The sequence below is a fragment of the Lepisma saccharinum genome, chromosome 1 (assembly GCF_977018435.1).
Source record: "Lepisma saccharinum chromosome 1, izLepSacc3.1, whole genome shotgun sequence".
NCBI classification, from domain to species: Eukaryota; Metazoa; Arthropoda; class Insecta; order Zygentoma; family Lepismatidae; genus Lepisma; species Lepisma saccharinum.
In genome coordinates, this window is record NC_139229.1 from 162,369,683 (window position 1) to 162,394,871 (window position 25,189).

At 37.0% G+C, this 25,189-nt stretch overlaps 1 protein-coding gene and 1 pseudogene across 2 annotated transcripts in view; one reads left to right on the forward strand and one right to left on the reverse strand.

Moving 5' to 3' along the window:
- kra (basic leucine zipper and W2 domain-containing protein kra) overlaps positions 1–5,131 on the reverse strand; it is a 49,648-nt gene extending 44,517 nt beyond the window's left edge. Inside the window, exon 1 of one of the 2 annotated variants that reach the window (XM_083141634.1) lies at positions 5,023–5,131. The gene's annotated coding sequence lies outside the window, so the exon portion shown is untranslated. Of the gene's footprint in view, positions 1–4,807; positions 4,831–5,022 lie in introns of those variants that run through there. The other variant, XM_083141639.1, reaches the window with a different exon arrangement.
- Positions 5,132–5,810: 679 nt separating this feature from the next.
- Positions 5,811–7,009, forward strand: LOC145989848 (mitochondrial 2-oxoglutarate/malate carrier protein pseudogene; annotated as a pseudogene).
- The last annotated feature ends 18,180 nt before the right edge of the window (positions 7,010–25,189 follow it).

Below are 25,189 nucleotides of genomic sequence, written 5' to 3' on the forward strand. Positions count from 1 at the left end.
AAATATGTAGTATCATAGAATATGTAATAATAATAATTGAGTAACAAGCAATTTCAAGAATCCTGCTAGGTAACAACTGCATCTCAGAATAACAGATTTCTTCATTTTTACAGAAGAAAGTACTTACCGAAATGAGTTTCTGTAGCATATTGAAAGTTCGTGGAGGTATTTTCATTCCTCAATGAATCTGTTTGACTGGGAATTCATGTGTTTTTCACGAAAAATATATCTCCGACGCACAATAGCCGTTGCTTTTCTTTGCTTCTCTACGTGAAGTGGATGTTGCGCACGTTTGATGACGTAACCTCCTGTAAGTGTTTCCAACCACACCGTTGTTTAAAAAGAAGTGAAGGTGAATTTTTTTCTTTAAAGCTGTATCACATTGCTTTACTAACAAAATTTTAACTTTGCTTGCCTAACCTAACTGAACCTTGCTGGAAATGGTACGTGGGTCTATCCGTGAATGGTTTGTGGGGCTATTCAGGTATTTTTCGGTTATGAAGGTTGGAAACACTGCATACCCACATGATCCACAACCCTACTCAAGCTCTACTCGCCATATTGTGTGTTACGGAAGCAAAAAAAAGGAAGAACAATATACAATGTAAATGTCACATATTGAAATTATTTTCGTGAGGAAAGCGAAATTACACCTTGAAGAATGTTTCGCAATGCACAATAGTTAAGTATGAATGTAAAAAGTAATGAAATAAACGAGTGAGAGGTGTTCAGCCGAGAAGAGACAAGTACCTTCTGCTAGATATTTATTTTATTTGAATACATTCGACGTAATTTTAAAGACATAAGTTGTTCAAATTAAAATTTGCATCAAATTTATAAACTCAAAAAAGCACAGCAACGTGCATATATTTAAGAAACCAATTTTGTCAACTATAAATTACTTTTCACATTGCAAATTATTGCAGAATATGTACATATGTACGAGAGATCTTCGTAACTTTCAAAACAAATTGTAAAATAAAGCACCTACAGAAAAAACAATCAAATGAAAATACATAGCTACTTTTGTACTTCTTTGTACAAGGGAATATATTGTGTAACTTGCTATGTACAGGAAAGTAGCTTTCTTGTCCACCGATGCAAAGTTTCTAGGTGCTTTGCCTAACCTAAAAGCGCAACGAAAATATGTAACCAGAAAGGGAGGGGAGAGAAACACCACCATCTTCCGATAAATAACAGTTCCAGTTTATTCTTTTTCCTCAGCCAGTCTTTCGACTTGGCAGTCAAATTTAGGTGACCGTAAGCAATATGCATCTCATTGATTAGAAAATATGATATCACATACAAATTTTCTTCATGTTTCAGAGATCGAAAATATAGTATAAGGGATCAAGATAGGAAAAAATTGCCCAAATATGTTGTTTTATGTAAAGTAAATTAGCAAATATGTAAAATATGTAATTTCCTGCAAATATGTAAAAATATGGGTAACAGTTCGTTATATCAGACACATATTAAAATCGTATATTTTGTGTTTTGCATGGTTCGTACTTACCAATTGTGTATTGCGGAACATAGTTCAAGGTGCCATTATGCCTTTTACACGAAAACACAATTTTTCACATAGTTTTTGTTATTCCTTTTTTTGCTTCAGTAACACACAGTATGGCAGGCAGAGGTTGACTAGCGTTGTAGGCATGCAGTGTTTCCAACCTTCTTCACAGAAAAATACCTACTATTGTGTTAGTCACGTGTGCAAATTGTACATTATGCACAGGTAGCTGACGGATAGCCTCACGAACTCTTCACGGATAGCCTCAGAAACCATTTCCGATAAGGTTAGATTAGGCAAGCATAGTTTTTTTTTTAAAAAAAGTTGGAACCACTGACAGGGGGTTACGTCATCAAACATATGCAGCATCCGGTTCATGTAGTGAAAGCAACGACACTTGGGCGTAGGTGAGATATTTCTCTTGAAAAATACATGATTTCCCGGTCAAATAGATTCCACGATGAAAGAAAATACCTCGACGAACGTTGGAAACCTTAGAGAAACTCATTTCTGTAAGTAGTTTCTTCTGCAAAAACTAAGAAATGTGTCTCTGATATAACAAACTGTTACCAAAATATGTAACAAAACTTATGCAAAACGATGTCAGTTACATAATTCGTTGACATTTTCGTGATCAAGGTATGCATCTAAAGTCGTTTTCACATTCAGAAGACACAATGGGCTCTTATGGACAATGCTTTTCTTATGGAAAAATACGAGCGCCCTGTTGTGAAATTTCTCGATTTACAAATTTAGCTTACGTAAAATCTGTACCTGCAGTTTTGCAGGAAATTTTGTAGAGAATACGATGGTGAACACAAAAAACTGGTAACTTGCTTACATATTTTTAGATAAATTAAAAACTCAAATTTTCTGTGAAAACAAAATTTTTACATTGTTTTCATTCCTAACGTTGAAACATGCCGTAAAATTGAAGCATTCATTATGAAAAAAATTGACACTGTTTTTCAATTGTCATAGGTGATGGTGGTGCTCAGAATTTATCAATACTTTAAAGTATATTCGCATTAAAAAATATTCAAATAAAGTATGTGGAGATTTTTTATATTTGTGCAGTAGAAAATGTCGTCGCTGGCCATTTTTTGTTCTGTAATTCCAAGTAAAAACTTCCAGCGACAAAGTTGTGGAGAAAATAATGAAATTATTTTTTATAACCACGCAAAGGTTCCCAGAAACATTACTTCCATGCATTTGGAGTTTCTGTTTAACCCGAACCGCATGCAAAGTAAGGAGACTTTGTCTGGCCATCTTGAGCTGACTCACCGCAGCATTCCGGCTAATCACCACCAAGTTTGAGTTATTTTATTTCCATTCAGTAAAAATATTAACTTCATGCAGTTTGTTATAATATAATTGCAATTACTTAAATTTAATAATTGACAATTATTTCCAATGATGCTGTTTTGAGAAACATTAGTGCTGTCACAAATACACGTTTTTGTTTACAATACTGTCGACATTAATACTGAAATGAAGATCACCTTTCAGTTTCCAATGCACACATAAATTCATAGACACCATATTAACCCTTGAAAGACTTTCCAACACGTGACAAAATATGGGGCTTCAAGATAGAAACATGCCTTGCTTGAGTCACTGATGTCAGTTCACGTGGGCCATAACTCATTTGTTTGTTTGGGTTGCAACTTGAATCTAACCCATGTGCCAGGTTCCCCTTACTTGAGTGAGAGATCTGCTTTGGTCTGTTTCGACTTTTTTCCTCTCTCTAAAGTGTTTTCAGTTGTGTGAGCGCTCGGTGATTTTTACTTTTCTAAGTGATTTCCGAAGTGTCATTGTTATAGACAACGTGTCTTTATTTCGTGCAATACACTCGCGCGTGTAGTGATCGCAATGGAACGTAGGGAAAAGGGTAAGATAATTAAAAGTGGCAAGAGAACAGCAGTTTTACGTGTGTTCGCCTACTTGAAGGAAAAGAACCCCGGACGTAGCCAATCGTTTATTGTTAGTGAACTTTGCAAAGCGACTGGTGACAGTAAAAGCACCTTCTTTAGATTAAAAAGGAAAATGGCAAAGGACCAGTCACTACACCGCGAAAAAGACAAGGTAGGCTTCAATATAAAACCAGCAGGGAAGTGAAGTATAATGACTTCGTACGTAGTGCTATACGGCGGAAATTTCACACATTTCTGTTTCAAAATGCTCCCCCTACAATTAGGGCCGTAATGAAGGAAGTTAACGATGACAATGATTTGCCCAATTTCACTTATTCAACGTTTTACCGTTTGGTAAAAGAAATAGGGTTCGAATTCGAAAAGCGAGGAAATAAAGCACTAATAATTGAAAGAAACGATATTATATTGTGGCGACATTCATATTTACGGAAAATTAGACAATTTAGGAATCTAATGGGAAAATGACATGCTAATGAACTGTAACGTTCACAGTATAATATTAATATTAATAATTACATATAATTATCATTATATATACAAAATATGTAACACCTTCATTGTGAAGGAATCTCATTTCCAGGTGACATGAGCTAGCGCTGTATTGGCAACACTGTGCCGTTTTTCCATATGCGCCATTGTGTCTTCTGAATGTGAAAACGACTATAGAAAGGAATAGAATATGTAATTAGCTACATACAAATCCTAGCTCTAATAATAACCTAGTCGGCAGTGATAATGTTCAGTTCCAAGATGCTAGGTTAGCATTTCTCGAATACTTAACGAGTGATATGACTTAAATGATGATCGTCATGTGTGGAAGCATTCACTATGCCGCACCGCACATTCGCTAAGGTCGATGCTACTATACTCTTTCCAAAAAAGGACATTTACCGATATCTAAAAAATCCGCCAGGACGCCGGACAGACACCTAAAAAGGATAAAAGCGGACGTCTGGTCACCCTATGCAGTAAGCGGAGAGAGATGCATAGGTTATTTGCGAAGAGAAAAGTCCATCATCGAGAAATACTGTACTAAATATTGAACGCACTTACTACATTTGAAACACTACAAAAAAAAGTTCGCTGCTTAATCTAACGCCACATTTGGAACAAAAGTCGTGATCATTACTTAGAGTGCATTTTTTCTGGAGTCTATACAAGGTTTAGCAATGATACATTCAACGATTTTAATATTGAAGGTCAATGGCCATGTTCCAATTAAATTTGTATAACTTTCACCTGTCTATCAAGTTTCGAGAAGTAGAACTATTTAAAAATTCAAATGATTTTTATGTACTCAGCTGTAAATATGTTAGGCACACCCCAAAAATAATTCATAGTGACATGTGGAAAACTGCACCTTAGCAATATTGTAAATGATGTATACGCCACACTTGTGACCTAGGCCGCCTTTCTTTCACGACTGGTTTATAAATGTACGTAGAAAGTAACCACAAGTATAAAAAAATAAGCCAATATTGTAAGTAACACCACTGCACTCACGTACATGAGTACATAATTTTAATTTCAGTAAAGAAAACCTATTAGTAGCTTTATATTATGTAGAAAACTTACATGCAAACCTCTATCTCTCAGCACAAAACTCCTTTCCAGGCGTTACAAGCGGTCTGTGGTATTGAGCAACGTGTGACGGAAGGATATCCGGGTCCTTCCACTAAAGTTCAAGGCAATTCTAAATAACAAATTTACTTCTAAGAGTAGTTCTAATAACTAACTGTGCTATAGTATTAATAGAAGAAATACAGAAATCAATGTCGATGATTAATTTCTCAAGGCATAATTTCTAATATCCAGTATTATCACCTGTATTTGTCTGGTCCCATGACAACATTCAACATGGCTGCGTGCGTAAGCAAGCATAATGTCGCTGAAGTCTCATGGGCGTTAAGAAACATTTAAATCATTTAATGAGTACATGGTTGTGACTGAGAAGTTTCCTTAATGCATGTTGCTTATTAATGTAAATGTAGTGTTTTAGTTCCACACGTTACATGAATAATTAAAAATATATAAATATTTTATTTTGTCCTACAAGAATCTGAAAATATAATTATTTTTTATTAAGGGTTTTTTTTTTGCAAATAAATGTATTATTTCTTCCTTTCCGAGACAAAACAGTGGTAAAATGTCGAAGTGCATGTTTCCATCTAAATTACTAGAAAATCAATTTACTTTCTTCAGTTGATTGGACATTTTTTATTTGTAAGATGTACGTAGTTTTTACTTTTTTTCATAATTCGAATTTCATCCAAGAAATAATAAATGACAATTGTCAAGTACATCGTAGAAACGACAAACAATTGCATCCATCTAATTGTTGTACAAACGTTGCCGAGTTTAGCTATGCCTTTACTTACAATAACAAAGGTGTTTCTTCTATGTAAAAGACATGACAACGGATTAGAACATAATAGAATGTAGTGGTGAGGTTGCCTAACTCGCATATTCATACAGAAGTGAGACAAAATGGTACAATCAGGGGGCGAATTAAAACAATTGCCCAAGGTAATACAGTTTTTGTGTGGTGGCGTGGCAGGTATGGCTTCTATACTTGTTGTCCATCCAGTAGATGTTCTGAAAAACAGGATGCAGTTGAGTTCAGTGGGAAGCAAAGAAAAAGAATTTAAAAACACTTTCCATGCAGCCCAAATCATTGTCGAATCGGATGGTGTAACAGGTTTGTACAAGGGCATGTCAGCTTCTCTTTTTCGACAGTCCACATATACTACCACAAAATTAGGTGTATACTCCTTGTTATTTGACCATTTTTCTATAGATGGTGAACCACCAGCTTTTTATTTGAAAGTGTTTTGTGGTTTATCATCAGGTGTCACAGCTGCTGTTGTTGGGAATCCAGCAGATGTTTGTTTGATTCGTATGGCATCAGATGGTCGATTACCTCCAGGACAACGGAGAGGATATACAAATGTTTTTAATGCATTGATTAGAATAATAAAAGAGGAAGGAGTTCCAACTTTATGGAGAGGTATTTTACCAACAATGGGTAGGGCTATGATAACAAATTCAGTACAGTTGTCATCATATTCACAAGCAAAGCAATTTCTCATAGAAACAGGATATTTTAGAGAAAATCTGATGTGCTATTTCTGTTCAAGTCTGATCTCAGGATTTTTAACAACAGTTGCATCATTGCCTGCTGATATGGCTAAAACACGTGTACAAAGTATGCATTACATTGATGGGAAACCCGAGTACAAAGGTGCTATTGATGTGATTGTTAGAGTTGTGAGAAATGAGGGCTTCCTGGCTTTGTGGAAAGGGTTTACGCCTTACTACAATTACCAAGCACCACAAACTGTTATCACTCTTGTAGTGTATGAATATCTCATCAGGCTGTATAAACAGTATTTCTTGCAAGGAAAATGTACAACATTGTGCTTGTAACCATGATTGCAATGTTACCTTATATTTGTCAGTACTTCTTTCTCATTTTCTATTGAAAACAGATTTTGCTGTCAAAAAGTGGGTAAAGTGTTCATGTTGCAAATAATTTGGTTAGTTAGGACTTTCTAAAAAATAAATGAATATAGTTTGTATTTATATTTGAATTTGATGCAAATAGCCTGAAGAAAGTATTGTGATAACTACTAAAATATTGCAAAAAAAGGTGTAACATATATGTTAATACAATGTCAGAGTGGTTACTGACAGGAAATTTCTCCTTCGTGCCACTAGACCATTCAGTGTCTGTGCAGATGAGATCCTGTCTATACTTCGTGTTGACAGTGATCTGCCTGGCATTTCTCCACCCCTCCCACGTGGGAATATCCTGCACTTATAAAAGATTTGTATCTGCCTGCTCTCCAAAAGGCAGAAACACAAATGGTCGTATATCTGCAGCGGTTTTTACAACTTCGATCACAGTATGCCAATTTTAATGTGTTTTACACGGATGGGTCCAAATCAGTGGTGCTCCACAATGTTCTCCCTCTCTCTCTCTGCTCCTGAAATTTTATATAATCCCAGAAATTCAACAGATAATGTAGCTTATTAAAAAAATATGTTTACGAAGAGAATCTGGTTTCCAGTAACATCATGCTACGATATCTACTCAGCCAGAGGGTGCCAGACAACTTGACATGTGCCCCCCCCCCCTTACTGAAATGCATAATTGATTGATTGATTTGCTTTATTTTACTTCTCTTTTTGTGCCACTTTTGACTAATTTGTGAAGATAGAGATGAGTATTGACATGAAGATATTGATGCATGGACACTCCCAAACATCCATGCCCAGGCTGAGATTTGAACCTGGGACCCCTGGCATCGTAGCATGATGTGTTAACCACTCCACCATGGGGGCCGGCAGATTTAATGTATTTGCTCGTAGGCTAGATGGCCATCGATAGGGGGAAAAATCCCTCATCTCGTACTATAGCTAAACCGTTTGTGGCAAATGTATAATGTGCCAAGTGCCTACAGTTACATTATGAATTCAGTAGAAAGTTTCAGTTGCTCAACCAGTCGACGCTTTATTGCTACACAATAAACAATCAAACTTTGTAATTCATGAACTTTTACCAATAGTATTAGTTTTACGTGTGATATTTAAAATGTAACTTTCCACCAAATGTTTTCAAGAGGGCCCAAAGTATTTTCTTTTTTCAAATAAGAGTTGAGGTAAATTTGCCACATTGTTCAAACCTGTTATGTCTTACTTCAAAGGGGCCCAGGGGGCAATTATACCTTTATCCAAAGGGCCATTACACTATCTTCTTCTGCTTCGCAGGGTATACAACATACATTATGCCATCCCTTCCAAATCAGAAAGAAGGAAACACATTTGAAGGTCTCTGGCTGATGCAAGGTGGAAAGCACCTTGCTGTCTGCAGCATCAACAGCTGCTTCATTGGTTTTAATGCCTACACTGACAGAGAAGGACGCTAACCATTGAAAAATTCACTGTACTATAGGGGTGTCCAAAGGAGTGGGGTTCCAGACTCTGGAGCACACTGAAGGAATCTGAATAAATGAGGACACTCTGGAAAGTGTGAACTTCAGCAAAGCACAGCACCCTTAGTATTGCACAGAGTTCTGCCATGTAGATGTAGCAAGAAGAATGTAAAGCAAAGCTATAACTGTGCGAGTTCACATGAAGCCATAATTCACTGATTCAACCGATATGGGCCCATCCGTATAAAAAAGAACCAGTAAAATTGGGGTATTGTGATCAAAGCTCTAAAAAAAAACATAGGTTTCCCTGCCTTTGGGAGTGCAGTTAGAGACAGGTTAATGGGAGAAAGGGGGAAAAGCGGAGGGACACCAGGCAGATCACTATCAACACCAAGTGCTGAGCTCATCTGCATAAACAAAGAGTTCCCTTGTGGCACGAGGATGTAGGCGGTTAACAGGCAATCCTCTCTCAACAGAGACTGTGCTATAGTGGAACCACAAGCAAAACAACCTGCGCAGACCCGCGACTGCTGTGCACCGTACTCCCGCAACGAGGGGAGGGGGAGAGTGGACCATGCTTCCTTATGGCCCGAGCTCAGGGGAAGAAGGGAAAGCTGCACAGGGACTTTTTGTTCAAGGTTTTTTTCCTTGTGGTCACTCTATAAGATGGATGGGATGGCACAGAGCACACATGGTGGCAATAATGAAGAATAAGTTGTCTTTGTAGAGACAATGAGGGCTCCGATACCTCCAAAAACAAGTAGACGAAATGCACCGGAATAGCTTTGAGGATGCCTAGTTGAGAAAAATGGGCAGAGGAATGCACAACACATCCACAATCGAACTTCAACCTAATAAGAGCTCAATAAAGTTGAAAGAAACAAAGCGATCAGCACCCCAAGATGTGTGACTTAACACGTGGAGAAGGTTGAGAAGTCTTAGACAAGAGTACTACAGCTGGCAGAGATGAGATTGCAAGAGGTCAAAATCCACTGAATGCTTGCATCACAATATTGGGAAAGTGATAACCATGAAAAAAGGTGTGTTCAAATGGATTGAGAAGTTCAAAAACATCAGACAAGTGTTCAGCACGAAGGAGCAGCAGAATGGCCATTCACATCCACCACTGACAACAACTTTGAGCAAGTCCATGCCACAATTCTGACAAACTATCAACACATTGGTCCTCTATATTGTGATGCAGTCTTTGGTAGATTTCGGTCCCTGATACACCGTCAGACAACAAAAGAGAGATTACTGATCGCTGTTCCTCTTTGGTATAAATGGAGGGTTGTGCAGCCACTTTTACCCTGTAAACACTACAAGAAAACAAAAAATAATTGTGAAGCTCAAAAATACACTAAATCAATGACACATGCATATTCTATTGATGTGCTCACGCAGAAAGCAGTGAGGCCAATCTAAAGAAAATTATGGCAAGAGTGCAGATAAATATTGACCGACCCAAATAGGTAGAACAATTCCCCCAAGCTTCCATCATTTGGCATTTTGGATTTGAGTTATCCAACATTGAGGAACATTCCTACAAAAAGTCTTTCTGTAGTATTTAATTCCAATTTGGAGCAAAATTTTAGCTAATTCCACCCTACTATGTACTCAAATTGCAAATGCATTACAAACAACAAAAATATACTCACTCAGATTCCACAGTTCTTATGAACATGATGGAAGATTATTTCCTACATTAAAAAAAAATGTATATTTTGCCATTTCAGAAAGTGTTAAAAATGTGTTTTATGGAACTGCATATAGGTTAAGTGTATACACCGACCACTGGGTGGAGGGTAGTGAACATAATGCTCTATGAAGCTGGAGGTTCTAGGTTTGCATTTGTGTCAAGTGGGATTAAAACCTTAACAAACAGGTTATTTTGGGACAATCAAAATGGAATTTTCAGTTTGAACCAGACACATTGGAAAGAGAGCAGCTAAAGTGAAAATGGGGAGGTTGTGGGTGGGTGGCAAATCTGAGAATAACACCTGTTTCAGGAATTCCAAATGTTTGAAAATTCTACTAAAAATGTTTGAAAATTCTACTAACTCGGCATTGTCTCCCTGTTGTTTTCTAAATATGGCTACAGCAGAGGAAGGCAATGCTCAGACTCACCATACCGACTCAAGCATGATTCGTTATAATGAGCATCTTACCAGTGGACTACCTAGTTAAATAAGAGCGTTATTTCATTTCAAAAAGGGGCACGAGAGGCAGATAATCAAAATAATGGGAAACGTCTATCCCACTTTCCCGGAACTAAAGAATCAGGTTAATCAGGAATGGGAGAGGGAGTGGAAAACATCAACTATGGGAAGGAGACTATCAGTTTATCCCAAATATGCAAGATTACATAACACAAAATAATGTCCTACTCTCTAGAGGCCTAGTGCACTTTCTCCCTGGACACGGCCCTTATGGATCTAATCTAAAGAGATTTTGGAAAAGGGGAAACTGACAAGAACCCGACTTGCAAGAATGAGGTAGGCACTCCAGAACACCGAGTGTACTTTTGTCCCGCGTCCGACAAGAAAATTGTGCTTGCCAGGCAGACTTTACCGGACATGAACACCTTCCGATTGCTACGTGATCACCACAAAGACAAGCTCAATGAACTAGTCGACTTAGTCTCGCAAGCGGAGTTACAACAATACATAGAACTTGCAAGTGGCGTTACAATGATACATAAAACATAAAAGACAACCCACACCCCCACAATTACCCAGAAGAACATCCAGACAACGAAATCAGGCCCTTCCCCGAGGACCACCCGCGACTAGAAAGAAACCAAGTAGAAAAGGAGGGAGCATCACGATGCAGGAATTTCACCATGTCTACAGGGAGACAGGTAGCGGCAGCCAGAGGGAGAACAAATTTAAACTGACTAACCAACTAACAGTAACTTAATGAGAGCTCACCACGTCTACCTTGAGAAGAGCACCAACATTACATTTATAGGATTCAACCTAGATGAAATTAATTAAAACTTAAATAAATTAAACTAACAAGCATGTTTTGATAATTTAGAGTTTCTTGGGATAAAAATAATATATTTTAAAAAAGTAGCCACAAAAATAATGCAAATACATACAGACCCTCTAGTATTTTGCATTTAAACAAACTTCCTTCTAACTCTCGAAGAACTACAAGACTTTTTCAATATAGGGCACAGTAGCCTGACATAAAACATCCTAGACCAAATTGCTGCTGGATACCAGTTGTTCCCAAGAGACTTAAATTAAAATTAGATAATGTTCGAATCTTATTGAAAATGTATCATTTAAACTGACTAACCAACTAACAGTAACTTAATGAGTGCTCATTCATATAATTACTATTACTATTTAGTGTAATTATGTTCTTTGTATCATATCATTCTGCAGTATTATATCTAACTCAGATGTTAATATCTCATTAAAAATGTATCCTTTGATGTTAACTACCAACCAACATTCAACCACCATCACTCTTACAAATTTACAAACTGTTAACGCAAATAAGATACACCCCTAATATTTTGAAAAAAAAATTATTACAATGTATCAATAAATCAATGTCATAAATCAATAAATATGTTTAGTTCCGGATACCAGAATGGTCTGGACATTATTGGTTTAGTTTATTTTACTTCGCTTTTGTGCCACTGTTGGCTAATATGGGGATGAGTGATGATGATACTGATGAATGGACAGTCACAAACACCCATTCTCAGGCCGGGATTCAAACCCCTGGCATCATAGCACGATGTGCTAACCACTTCGCCAAGGGAGCCGAAAAAAAAGGGAGATTATAACTAAATAATACCTATATGTAACTGTATTTTCTATTCTTATATACATATATATTTTTTTCTTTCTTGTGATTAATGTATGTGTATGTAATCTATATATATATATATATATATAAAAATGGATATGTGTGGGTGTGTATATTTGTTTGTTCCGGCATAACTCTCGAACGCGTGGAGCAATTTTAACCAAACTTGGTACACATATCGCTTGCAATCTAGAAATAATATTTTGGGATAAGACACTCCTGGCACCCCTAGGGGTGGGGTGGGAAGGGGTAACGTAAAAATAATCGAGAACCACCGACATTAAATTCCGCACAAACAGACATCCGTGACTATGAAATCCGCACAACGATAGTGTTTCTTGGGTTGTCTAACATTCAGGCTGTGTTGCGAATGGAATCCATAGTTTTCGTGACACTCTCTATCAGCATGGGGGTGAGAGGGGGTGAAAAATAAAATGCCACAAATGACCTACATTTGTGTCGAATGTAGTGATTGAATTGGTGACATTGACAATCACATTTAAAATTAGTTACATTTTACACTATAGTTAGAATTCATTATTTTCCTGTCTAATACAAGATTGGGATAAATAAATACCCGGGCAACACCAGATAATCAGCTAGTTGTATTATAAATAAAGAACAATAAAAAAAAGGAAACAATGGAACCGAGAAATTCAGAGCAAAAGATGGCCTGGTCTATTTAAAGGCACCATGGCATAAGCATGTACCTTCGTATGCGGGTCTGCTTTGGGGGTCCCCCCTTTTTTTGTCAGTCTGAACCAGACACAACATTTGAAAGAGAACAGCAAAAGTGAAAATGGGGAGGTCGGGGGTGGGCTGCAATTCCGAGAATAACACCTGTTATGCACAAGTTTCAGGAATGTCAAATGTTTGAAAATTCTAACTCAGTATTGTCTGCCTGTTGTTATTTTGAAACTGAGTTACTGATTTTCGGTTCCGAACTTCCATTAATCTAACATGCAAGATGTTTCATGCATGTTCGATTAATGTAGTTTTGATGTTGACAATAGGGAATCTTGTACCCTCGTGTCCAAGAGACAAAAATTAATCTAATAGATAATGATAATACTTAGAACATTTCCACTCCAAGAGGTTTATATTCAGGTGGTTCACGACTTTTGACTTGCCCTGTATCTACATATAATACATAGTTTTATATTTATTATACATTTTTAATAAATCTATGTTTCATATGTATTTATAGTCTCTCTTGTCTCGCAGTTTCTTCATTTAGTATTGTGAAGGGGCTATTTTAGGGTACATTCAATCTTAAATATTTTTCTTATTCGGAAATACACCTTCACCAAATTTTAATATTATGTTGAGCATGAAGAGTTCTCCCTGTGATGCAAATTTCAGAACAATCCTCCGTCCCCCATTTGGAAAACTTTTGATGTTTTTCAAAATTTTCAATTTTGAGGCTTATAGAAAAAAAGGGAGCCCAGGCACCTCACATGTTTAACAATTTTCGGGCTTACCCCGCACCGCACAGTAAACATGAGAAATATGGTTAAGGTGTTTTGCCCCTTCATGGTAATTTTGTGCCCTAAAGATGAGAAATTATGAAAGAAAAACAAATATTTGATTTATTGTAGTATAACATGGAAACTACTAATCTGCAAGCAAAAATGATGATAAACAAAACGAAAGGGCATTTATATTTGAAGAAAATTGTTTTTGAATCATTACATTTGGAATTATAGAACAGAAGTTACAGCGATATGTGTGAAGGTATGAAAATGCTAAAATCGCTGCATGCCGCTGATTAAAAATGGCTGTCAGGTTCAAACGCAAGCCTGAAAGAAATTTTCAATGTCGGTTTTGAACACTTAGAAGATGTCTAAGTAAGTGGTCAACTTATAAATATTTAAAAAAATGGTGAGGCAACAAATTAATTAGAAATTGGTCGAAAGGGTATGGAATGACCCATAGAAATAACATCAGTAAATATTATGATGATAGTGATTATTATTGTACGGTAATATCCAGTGATGTGCACTTAGGAGTAAGATCGATCAATGTCGCAAGTCTAATTACTTTCAAACCAGATTTGTTGTCTTGTTGAAGCCACAGTATTTTGGTTTTTTCACTCCTCAGTACGATCAGCATGCAAGCTGGAAGGAGCTACTTACTCTAGCAGCCTTTTAGATCACCTGACAGGTACCACTGGGGAGATTTCCATTTCCCCATCCCCTCTCCTCCAACCTGCTGGCTGTTGCAAAGATTGAAAGGCCATGGCTTCAGATAATCTAGTCTCTAGTCTATGACCTACAGAGACTGATAGAAGATTAATTTTCCTAGATTCCCCTTTATTTCATCCTAGAAATTCAAGGAAGTAATCACAATATTTACAGCACAAATTTTATGCATAGCATTGACAAAAAGAGGTTATGCGAACCTTTAAGGAGAACATAAATACGGCATTGGAAGAAAATAAATTTATTAAGTATTAGAAACAAAAAGTCACTTAGCGAAGTGCAGTCTATTCATATGTGCTTGAGAGAATGCATTGATAATCTGCGGTACCTCCAAGAGTTGACATTCCTCCTTAATAACAAGAAAAGCCAAATGAGACAACTTGGCATCCAGTATTTCATTGCAAGCAAAAAAATTTTTAAAAACGTTTCAAACACCAAAAGGTTTCTTTTACTCACTGAGACTAGATTATGAACCGCATGGAATGATTTTGCTAGAAAATCAACAAAATCCATTAAGTGCACTACTTTTTTTCCCACCTTCTTCGTAACTCTTGAAGAGAGATGGGCAAAATCTACATTTCAGCTTTCAGGGCAATGATATCACAGGAATAAAAATCTGCAATACCTCATAATTCAAGAAATATTTTGATTCTGGTAAGAAAGCATTTACCCCTTTCAAAACTAAATTTTGTGTGAAACACAATCAAGTTCAGCAATGATTAATGAGAAACAATCCCTTCTGACAACTTGGAAAGAAACACTACAATAACATTTATTTTTCACTCCAAGGAAAGCCTGCAAGTGGCTTGTCCATCTTGTTGGGCACAGACAATTTAACTTTGTCATCTGTTTTTAAACTGAATGTTGACACTAGACAAAGACATACACATACAAATTTTCAAGCATTGAAGAGAATGTTTCATCGTGTTCCATATTTTTACGAACATTCATGATCACTACGTGTAGTCTATGGTTCATTCAGTGCACTTACAGAGCTTGAGGAACTTCGTCTTGAAGTCGACTTTGGACAACTCTCACCCATAACACTAACTCCATCATATGTTCTTGGAGAGAAATTCTTTGATATATGCAAAGAAATAGCCTGCATGCAATGATTGAAGAGTGGTGAATCCTAAAACGTGTTCTTTTACCTGCCCATGATACACATATCGGACAACTGACAGCTGTTCCTCCTTAGCATTTTTTTTTTGTTTCATCTGCCATCAATACAAATACTTGCACCTCTTCCACCACCTGGCATATTTTACTGAGAACTCATCCCTTTTCAGAAGAGGACTTGAGAGGAAGCAATACTATTAGAGATGTTATGCTGCTCTGAGATGGATGAGGAGGATGTCACAATGGATGAAAGCTGAGTGTGCCATGGCCAGAAACAAAGAGAGATGAGCAAGCATTGGTGTTTTGATGAGCTTATAGACCACACAGCTCTGTAAAACAGTTTTACACCATTACCATATAACTAATAATAGGCCTCATTATAGGCAAATGTCTGTATATTCTAATATTTATTCACTATGTTCGTAATATTATACGGTTGTGAAACTTGGTCTTTTACTTTAAAAGAATAACATAAATTGACATTTTGCCTCGGAGTTGTTTCTTCCAGGCGTAAATTCAGGAATCAGTTTTTGTAAGTCGTCACTAAAAACACATTTACGTTTCGGAATGGTTCACATCGCTGATCGACAGAACTTTTTGTCTCCTCCACAACTAAGAGTACATAAGTTAAAAATTACTGTCTATTTCTGAATTCTGTCATGAAAAACAAATCAAAGTATCGCATATTCTTACCTATTGTTAGAAATTTGCTGCTCATCACGAGCTGCGGGAGATGTCGCAAATGCTTTGAAATCAACACCTCACCCTTCTCTCTGACCTCACACTGCGAGCGGCGACGACAGAAGAGACAAAAAGTTCAACAATTTTTCTTTGTTGGAAGAAAAAATTATTGTCTTTTCGCTTGCAACTGAGTGTGTTGTATTTCTTTACTTTGAAATTGAAAACAGAAACAATATTAACAATTATTTACAAATAAAATTTTGTTACTAATCTTGAAGTCAAGCAGTTGTCTTTATCCCAGAAAGGAGGACTTCTCCAAATTTTCCTAAAAACCTGCCCGGACCATTTTTAGGACCCGAAAAAGAGGTTTTGTCCAGGTAAAAGAGAAAGACGTCCTCTAACCCTAAACGACTTGCGTTGCTGCACCGGTTACAGCAACCAGTGGCGTCTCGTCCCTTGGAGCTTCCGGGGCTTAGCCCCTAAAGAAAAACGGACGTATTCACGTAATTATCAATCACCATAACGCATAACTATCACACAGTCTTTTAACTCAAAAGGCGATTTTTACCCACCTAAATTCATCGTCTGTTGCAATGGATACTCCTAGCGGCATTGATGTCAATTATCGCTTTCCGGGGCACGTCGCAAAGGAAGGCTTGGCCTACACCCACCTACACTACAGTGAAGGTCACATGCTAGCAGAGAGAGGAGGGGAGAGTGCAATGGGTTTGAGTGCTGATTCAGGGCTACTTCTGTTGCGTCACGTTCGATCTCGCATGTTGTTCTGTAGTGTTTTGGTGGCTTTCATTCGCTATGTTTGAGTGAGTTTGGCAGGGTTGATGTTCGAACACAAATTGATGAAGGACATAGGCTGTCAATTACAAGACACAATGAATTTGTCCGGAAAAATAGGCATATATTAAATAGAATTATCGATTGCTTAAAATTCTGTGGTCGACATGAACTTGCTCTACGAGGACATAATGAATGAGAACAATCTTTAAACAGAGTCATGTTCCCAGATTTATTATCCCTTCATAGAAGAGGTAACTTCATGTTCTTTATTGTAGTGAAGAGTTGAAAAACATAAAATATATCAGTAGATTGCATTCATTTTTTATTTAACTTTTCAAAAACAGTAAAAATGACAAACATAGTTTTAATAACTCCAGTGGCAAAAGCTGAATCTGAACGATGTTTCAGCACATTGAAGCGTATTAAAACCTGCTTAAGAAATGCAATGGGTCAAGACAGACCAAATGCCTTGGCACTCGCTTACAATAGAGATAGAATACATTTCAAACATAGAGGGCTTCAACGAAAAAGTAATAACAAAATTTGCTGAGCAGAAGAACAGGAGTCAACGTTCGTAGAAAGGTATGTTTCACAACAATACCTGTTTCTTTTGTAATCATGTGAATTGTCATTATATTTTAAATTCTTTAAAAAAATAAGTCCAGTTTTGTAGTTTAGAAGAAGATAAATACCCGTTTTTTTTGTAATTCATGTAATTTGTCATTACATTTTAAATTATTTAAAAAAAGTAAGTCCAGTTTTGTAGTCTAGAAGAAATAATACCTATTTTTTGTAATTCATGTGAATTGTCATTATTTTAAATTCTTTAAAAAATAATCCCCGGCCAAATTTGAGGCCACAAGATGCCACTGACAGCAACCCCTCGTGTGTTTCTCACTCAGTGTGCACTCCCCCAACCCTAATAGTGGAGTCGCCTGTCGCTACGTCACTGCACTTCCGTTGGGATCATTTCCTGAGCGGTGAGCTGTAGTCAATTCTTGTGTGCTTGCAAGAATAGGAAGGAAAATGGCTTGCAGCTCATCGAATAAAAGGTAAGTACAAATACGTTGTACTATATTTTTGTAAACTAATAGATGAATTCTGATCTTGAAATATCTCGTTTTCATTGTAATAAGCAATTTGTAATTGTAGCATATAATATGCCCAAAAATATTAGTTCAATTTACTTCGGCAGAAAATCCTGCCACCAGGCATTTAGATGCAGTAAATCTGAAGTGACAAACCATACAGCAAACGTTATACTTGCTTTCCTCTTATGTCTCTTGTACTGCACATTTCTATAAACTTGTGCTTTACAGAATAATTGTCATGTAAAGGGATGTTTGGCTTCGGTCCAGTGGTGGCGATTAGGGGAGCAGTTGCCCCCTCACTTTTTGCCACTTTTGCCCCCGCACTATGCTAAACCTTATCTACAAAGGGAAATATACTGTCTTTACCCCCCCCCCCCCCCCCCCCAAGTTTTGGCACCTTCGCCCCCAGTCTTGGAACCCAATTGCTGCCAGTACTTCGGTCATTCCCTATCTTCACATCTTGCTTCTGCCACATTTTTCTTTCCTTTGTGTTGCAGTAGATATTCATTTAGCACAAAGGCAAATACCAGTACAAATATATCATTTCCCGCAGTCCTGCATATTCTGAATTTTAATTGCTAATTTACAGTTTGCATCTTAGTCCTCAAAACCAAAATGATTCAAAAGTAATGTTAAACTTTTATTATTATAATACTACTATTTTTCCATTATACATGGGTTAAGTCATAAGTCATGGCAACGGGGAACAGCACTAAAAATCTAAGATATACGTTTGACAGTGTATGAAATGTACTTTCAAAAGAAGCCATCGGATGGTGTATGTGAACAAAGGTGAGATAATAAGCACGCACCCAAGTTCAGTCGGTGAATGACAGCATTCGAAAATGAAGGTCATGAAGCAGGAGCAACGTTCGTACGTTAAAATAGCAGTTCTCCGTGACAGAAATGCTATGGGAAGAACTGGGTGTGCATGCCATACCCTATCGAACAGTGGATAATCTGGGTGAATACTTTGAAGGTTGTTAAACAGTGTAGTCTTGTGTACTTGGTGTTCATGCCATAATAAAACACTATTGTCTAATGTCCTGTGTTCTGCCTCTTCCCTACGAGTCTCTTCTGAATTCAGACTTCATCTGATAGCTTCATTCGAAGGTTCATTCCATCTTTCAAACGTATATTTTAGATTTTTCATGTTCTCCCCTGCCATGACTTATGACTTAACCCACGAATTACATGAAAACAGTAATATGTACAAAGACAAATTACACTTCCTATTTCTTCTTACAGGTTCTCTCTCTCAGTGACATTTGTGACCTGCTCACTGAAGACTCAGATGAGGAGACATATGACTCAGACAAATGCCTAAGGGAAGGGAGTTAGTGGGGGTCATAACCCCTCCTCTGGCTCAGTATTCCTAAAAAAAAGGATTTCAAAAGCAGGAAATGATGGCAAAATGAGGGATGACTGCCAAAAAAATGTATACTTATTCCCCCTTTCAAAAATCCTGGGCACGCCACTGGAATGGCTGTAGTATTGCTCTTATGCAGCCAGTTGAAGACCCTGAAGCAGATACAGATGTTGACTCGGATAAAACAGACTAAACAGAAGACCTACTGGAACACCTGCCAAGGAGAATTCTCCAAACAAAAGGAGATGTGCTGTCCCAGAGATATGCAGAAAATTTGAAGAATCCCGGCAATGGAGATTCAGAACCTCAAAACCACAAATGCAAGGAAGAAAGAAAATTGTCTGAGAGACATGTTGAAAGCAAAATACGAAATTTTCATCCCTTGTTCTCTCCAACTGCTGTGGATTATGCAAGTACACTTAGACCATCTCTGGATTTCTTCCAATTGATGTTATCAGCAAATTTTGTTGATATGATTGTGGAACAAAATCAAAGTTATGAAATTCAGAAAAATCTATGTACTGAGCCAATAACAAAATAAAATAATCTTATCGTCTTAAAATACTTTTTGTTTCTGAATATTGTAGGTTACCATACCACCATAAGCATTGGAGTGATGCATTAGATATACACAATGAAATTATATCTGGTGCCATCAGACAGGATATATTTGATCACATTATGTGCCACCTACATTTTGCTGATAATATGAAAATGAACCAATGATTGTCACTAGAAAGCAAGACCTACTCATCAAGCAGTTTTGAATACCAAGAAGAGTTACCAGGTCACCATTTTTGAGAAAAGAGATGCAGCATGCGCTCCATAACACTGGACATTGGATTGTGAAGAGCAATAAACCTAATTCAAGATGTAAGAAATATTAAGAACGTTCTACATGCAATTGTGATATATTTGTATCTGCTCTCCTGAGTACTTCAAGGATTGGGATGCATTATGGAGCAGATTTTAACTGATGTTCAAGAGATTGATTGAAAATTGTGCTTCATGTTGAACTATGTGCTAAAATATGCAACTTTTCAGAAATTTATTTAGAGTACTTTTTTGAAACTATTGTATGTTTCTGTGTTTGTATATATTCCATATAAATAGATTATGCTATAGATACCAATGTATTAAAATTGTTGTTAAGTAACTAAATAAAAAACAAAATAATTATAAAGTAGTTGAAATTGCTATCTTAAATGCCTGGTGGCAGGAAAATCTGCCAGACTGTAATGAAGGCAAATAAAATTAGTTTTAACAAAAAAATGTTTTTTCCACCTTATTTGGAACTCAACTATTTGGAACTCATCACGAGAGGTTCCCAAGAACAAACACGGTTTGATCTTGGGTCCCTTGTTTCAAGTGGAAGGCTCTGTGATTGGTCCACTCAAGGTCACCTGTCCTGTTTCCCCACTTTCTTTTGACAGAGTTGTTGTTTGCAAGTGTTGTGACATAATTGAGGACTAAAAGTGGTAAACGTTGTAAGTGCCAAAAGCGAAAGTGTTGGGAAATCGCATCGTTCCGCACATCAGCCCGTAAGAACGTGCACAATAGTGGCCGCTTTACACACCCTTTGAACTACTTAGAGAGCTACCAGCCACATTTCACATTTACCACATTATAAAGCATGGCACATTTCACAGTTTAACGTGGAAAACTGTGTTTGAATTATTGTGGCACTTACAGCGTTTACCAATTTTAGTCTTCAATTCTAGAGCGATTGGAAGTTTTTCAGTATGAGGGACGTCAAAGCCCAGCTGACTGCTTCAATTAAAGAGAAACCAGCAATATGGATTAAATGGCACCTGAACCACCATAATAGATATTATCTAGCTAAGGAGTGGACAAAAGTAGCTCAAGAGGTTGGAATGACAGGTGAGTTTATTCCATCCATTTTACAATTATTTTTCATGACTTTGTACTGTTCACTAGTTTATCTTTTCTGACACACTCCAATCATTTTTATGTTGCAGATTGCTGTTACCTATAACATTTCAAAGATTATACAGAAGTTAGTTTGAATACATACGCAAAGTCTACATTCGGAAGTCTTGAACACGAATTAAATCCTTGGAAATTATAAAAAATCGTAAAAATCTTCCATTTGTTGTTTCAAAACATTTTTTTTAGCACTGACCTAGAACACACATTAAAACTTCGATTGAAGAGCACCACTGAAACTTCTAGGTCTGAATCACGACCTGGGCATCATTAGCTATGCAGGGTGACGGGGTGGGGGAGCTGATGGGGATACAACCCTCACTAAATTTTAAGAAAATCCAAATTTTCCAATGAGAGCAGTAAAAGACTCGGGTGGATAATGCAAACCTCCTTAAAATGATCCCTTATTACCATTTCTGTCTGACCAAGTTTTAAAACTAATTTTAAAATAAATTGTAATTCTGAAATATATAATGTGTATAACACCATTAAGCCTTGTTTCCATGATATGAAAAACTCAATATGCTGACCAAGGCAGAAATTTATTTTATTATAAAACATAAACTAAACGTAACGTTTCAACCTTCTAGCAAGGTCTTCTTCAGACTCTGCACCAAGTACAAATGTAACAAGGTACAAAACAGGATGATATATATACACAAACATTACTCCCCTCCAGACTATTAGAAAGTTGTTCTGGAACATTCTAGCAGGTGGCTTTCCCTTGTCAACTGTACTTTCACCTAAAAGGCTAAACATATTTTCTTCCATCTAGAATGTGGTTGGACTCTATCTCACGCTCTTTTTCCTTCTTTCTCTCTTGTCCTTTCCACTCTTTCTAACACCTTCTTCCATTCTTTGTTTATCTTCAGTCCCCCATTCCAGTTCATTGTGTCTTCTTCACCTTTCTTCTCTATTTCCTTGGCCTCCTTCCATTTTCTCACTAGCATTCTCTTCTCCCTTCCTATCTGCTTAGCCTCATCCCACTCTTGATGTGTGTTCCGGCTCTCCTCGCCCATAACACAGCTATCTAATATCCACCTTTTATAATTCCAGCCCCCCTCCAAAAAAATCTACGTATGGTAATGATGGGCACAGATACTGATTTGTTTTCCCTTTACAAATTTCCTCAAATTAAAGATTTACCTTTACCTAAAGAGGTAGAAAAAGCATCACGTAAAATAAGAAAATCTAAACGAATCGAATGGATATTTCAGACATACAAAGAACTCGTTCGAAGAAAACACTATGGGTCAAAAGTCAACATTTTCAAAATTTGAAAACAAAAAATACAAAACAAATGGTGGTTTTGTAATTGTAATATACAAATTTTGCAAATTTGATGTAAACCTGTATTAATGAAGTGGAAGTATCTGTCTTGAGCAGTCAAATAACATGCTTATTCTATTGATGTAAAAAAGCAAAATGAAAATAACTCAAACACTCGTGAATTAAGGACTTGTCAGGCAGGTCTGATCAGTGGCGCAGGAACGGGGTGGGGGTGGGGGGTACAGAGGTATATTGTACCCCTCAAATTTTTGAAGGTGGGTACTGTACCCCCCTAAATCCGAAAATCCCGTTGTACCCCCTTAGATAATTTGACAGATGCAAGATGCAACTGTTAAAGGAACATATTTTCAATTCGCTCAATAAAAAAGGTTTAGGTATATTGTTTATAACTTACAAGCATTATCTAATTTATCTTACTTAGCTACCACAGAAATTCAAACCATTGTAAACTTATTCTACTACATTGTGCTTGCTACTATGTAGTTAGTTCATTGACCTTTGTTCTTGGAAACCTCTCTAAGGAGATGATAATTGTGTAAAATTTCTGTGAAACGATGGAATCAGATAAAGTTTACTCTCAGAAAATCACGCTCCAGATGAATGCTCCTTTGCATAAGGGGGGGGGGGGGGTACACTTTTCTAAAGAAGTTGTCGTGTCGATTCAAAGATAATATATAAATCTTCATCAGTAGAGTATATGACTGACCTTTTATTTTGAATTTTTCAAATGGAATTTTCCGAAATGAAATACTTACACAAATGAGACGAGACCTTGGGGGGGTACAATGTACTCCTGTACTTCATAACTTTGTAAGAGGGAAAATTATACTTAAACCTATATATTAAGAGATTTTTTAACATGGAGATGATACTGAGACAAGAAAAGTCTGTGTTTTGTCTCAAATTTCGAAACGAGACTGAAGTAAATCTCTGCAAAATCAAAGCGAGGCGTTAGTACTTGATGTCAGAGATGATCTCGTTTGAAACTCTGGTATCAAATTTGAAGAAATTGGTAAAAATAAATTTAAATTACTGTGTGTCTTATCAGACATACCAAGCGTTTAAATTTATTGACTTCTTTTTTTCAAAATGTCGTGTATTTTGTTTACTGTAATTGCAAAGTTAATGCATTAGTAACAATTGCGAGCCTGTGCTGCCCGGTTTAATCTATTTATAATATAATTCCGTATTTCGATGGTTCACAGCATCGAAACAAGATATAGAGCAGAAAAACGTTATTAAGAAAAGTTTTGCTTTAATGACATATACGTTGTGAAACTTTGAGTGGTGACACAATGTACGTGTTGCTTGTACTAAACATTTCGTGGGTCAGGACGAGATATCTCGCCTTGTAATTGAAGGGTCCAACATGCACTGAGCTTTGGATTCCACTTTAAACTGCAGATTCAGTCCCGATTAGCCCATGAAGTGGATATAAAATAATTACATAGAATAAGTTTTAACAACTCCTGAGTGGACACTGAAACAAAAGAAAAGCACAAACAAGAACGAGAAGGACCTCAGCACACCGGAGGACCTCTCCGATGGCACAGTGGTAGCGTCGTCGCCTTGTAATCAAGGGGTCCCGGGTTTGATACCCGGTGGAGGCACGTGGCACAGTGGTTCGTATCCCGATTAGCCTAACTGTGCATAAAGTGGACTTAATAAACCAACTATAACTGTGCATAAAGTGGACTTAATAAACCAACTAAAACAAACTCAAACTCACCACACAGGAGACGAGATGAGGCTGTGGTAATTCTCGACTCGTCTCATCTCGATGTCATTCCTAGGTCAAATGTAGTGTTGTCCACGGGACGAGATGGGACAGGCTTTTAAAAATTCGAGACGAGACGAGATTGACCATGTGTCATGAAACAAACGAATATTTTCGAGACGAGACAGCATTTCCACGAGACGAGACAGGCCAAAGTCTCGTCTCGTGGGCAACACTAGTCAAATGAAAGGTTCCCCTTTCGTAGACATTAGAACAGGGTGCAATTTGTGATTTTATCAGAGGACGAGAACTTACTTTTACCTAAGTATTAGATATAGTACTTAGAATTGGACATTAATCTCTTAAAATCTAATTTTGATGTCGAATGCAACACAAACACAACGCCATTTGAAGTTAAACCCTAAAGTCAAACTGGAAGAAAATTACATTAGTCAAACGAATGCAGGAGATAAATGAGACTCACTGCAGGTCCTATGGTTTGCCAGTTGGCTTGTCAAGGCCACTGACTGTGTTATCTAGACTAGACTTCATTCAATTTCTTGCAAATTTTTCTGCATGAAAGCAATGCACTGGGGGTATAAAGAAAGTAAAAGTATGTTTAAAACTTCTAAATTATTTTTCTAATCAGTTAAGGTTAGATTTATGACATTTCACATTCGGTTGGTAGATATTGGTAGATTTTTATTGAAATCACAAGGTCTTTGAGCGAGATGGGAATGTTTGATTGAGTGATTTGGTTTGTTTTACTT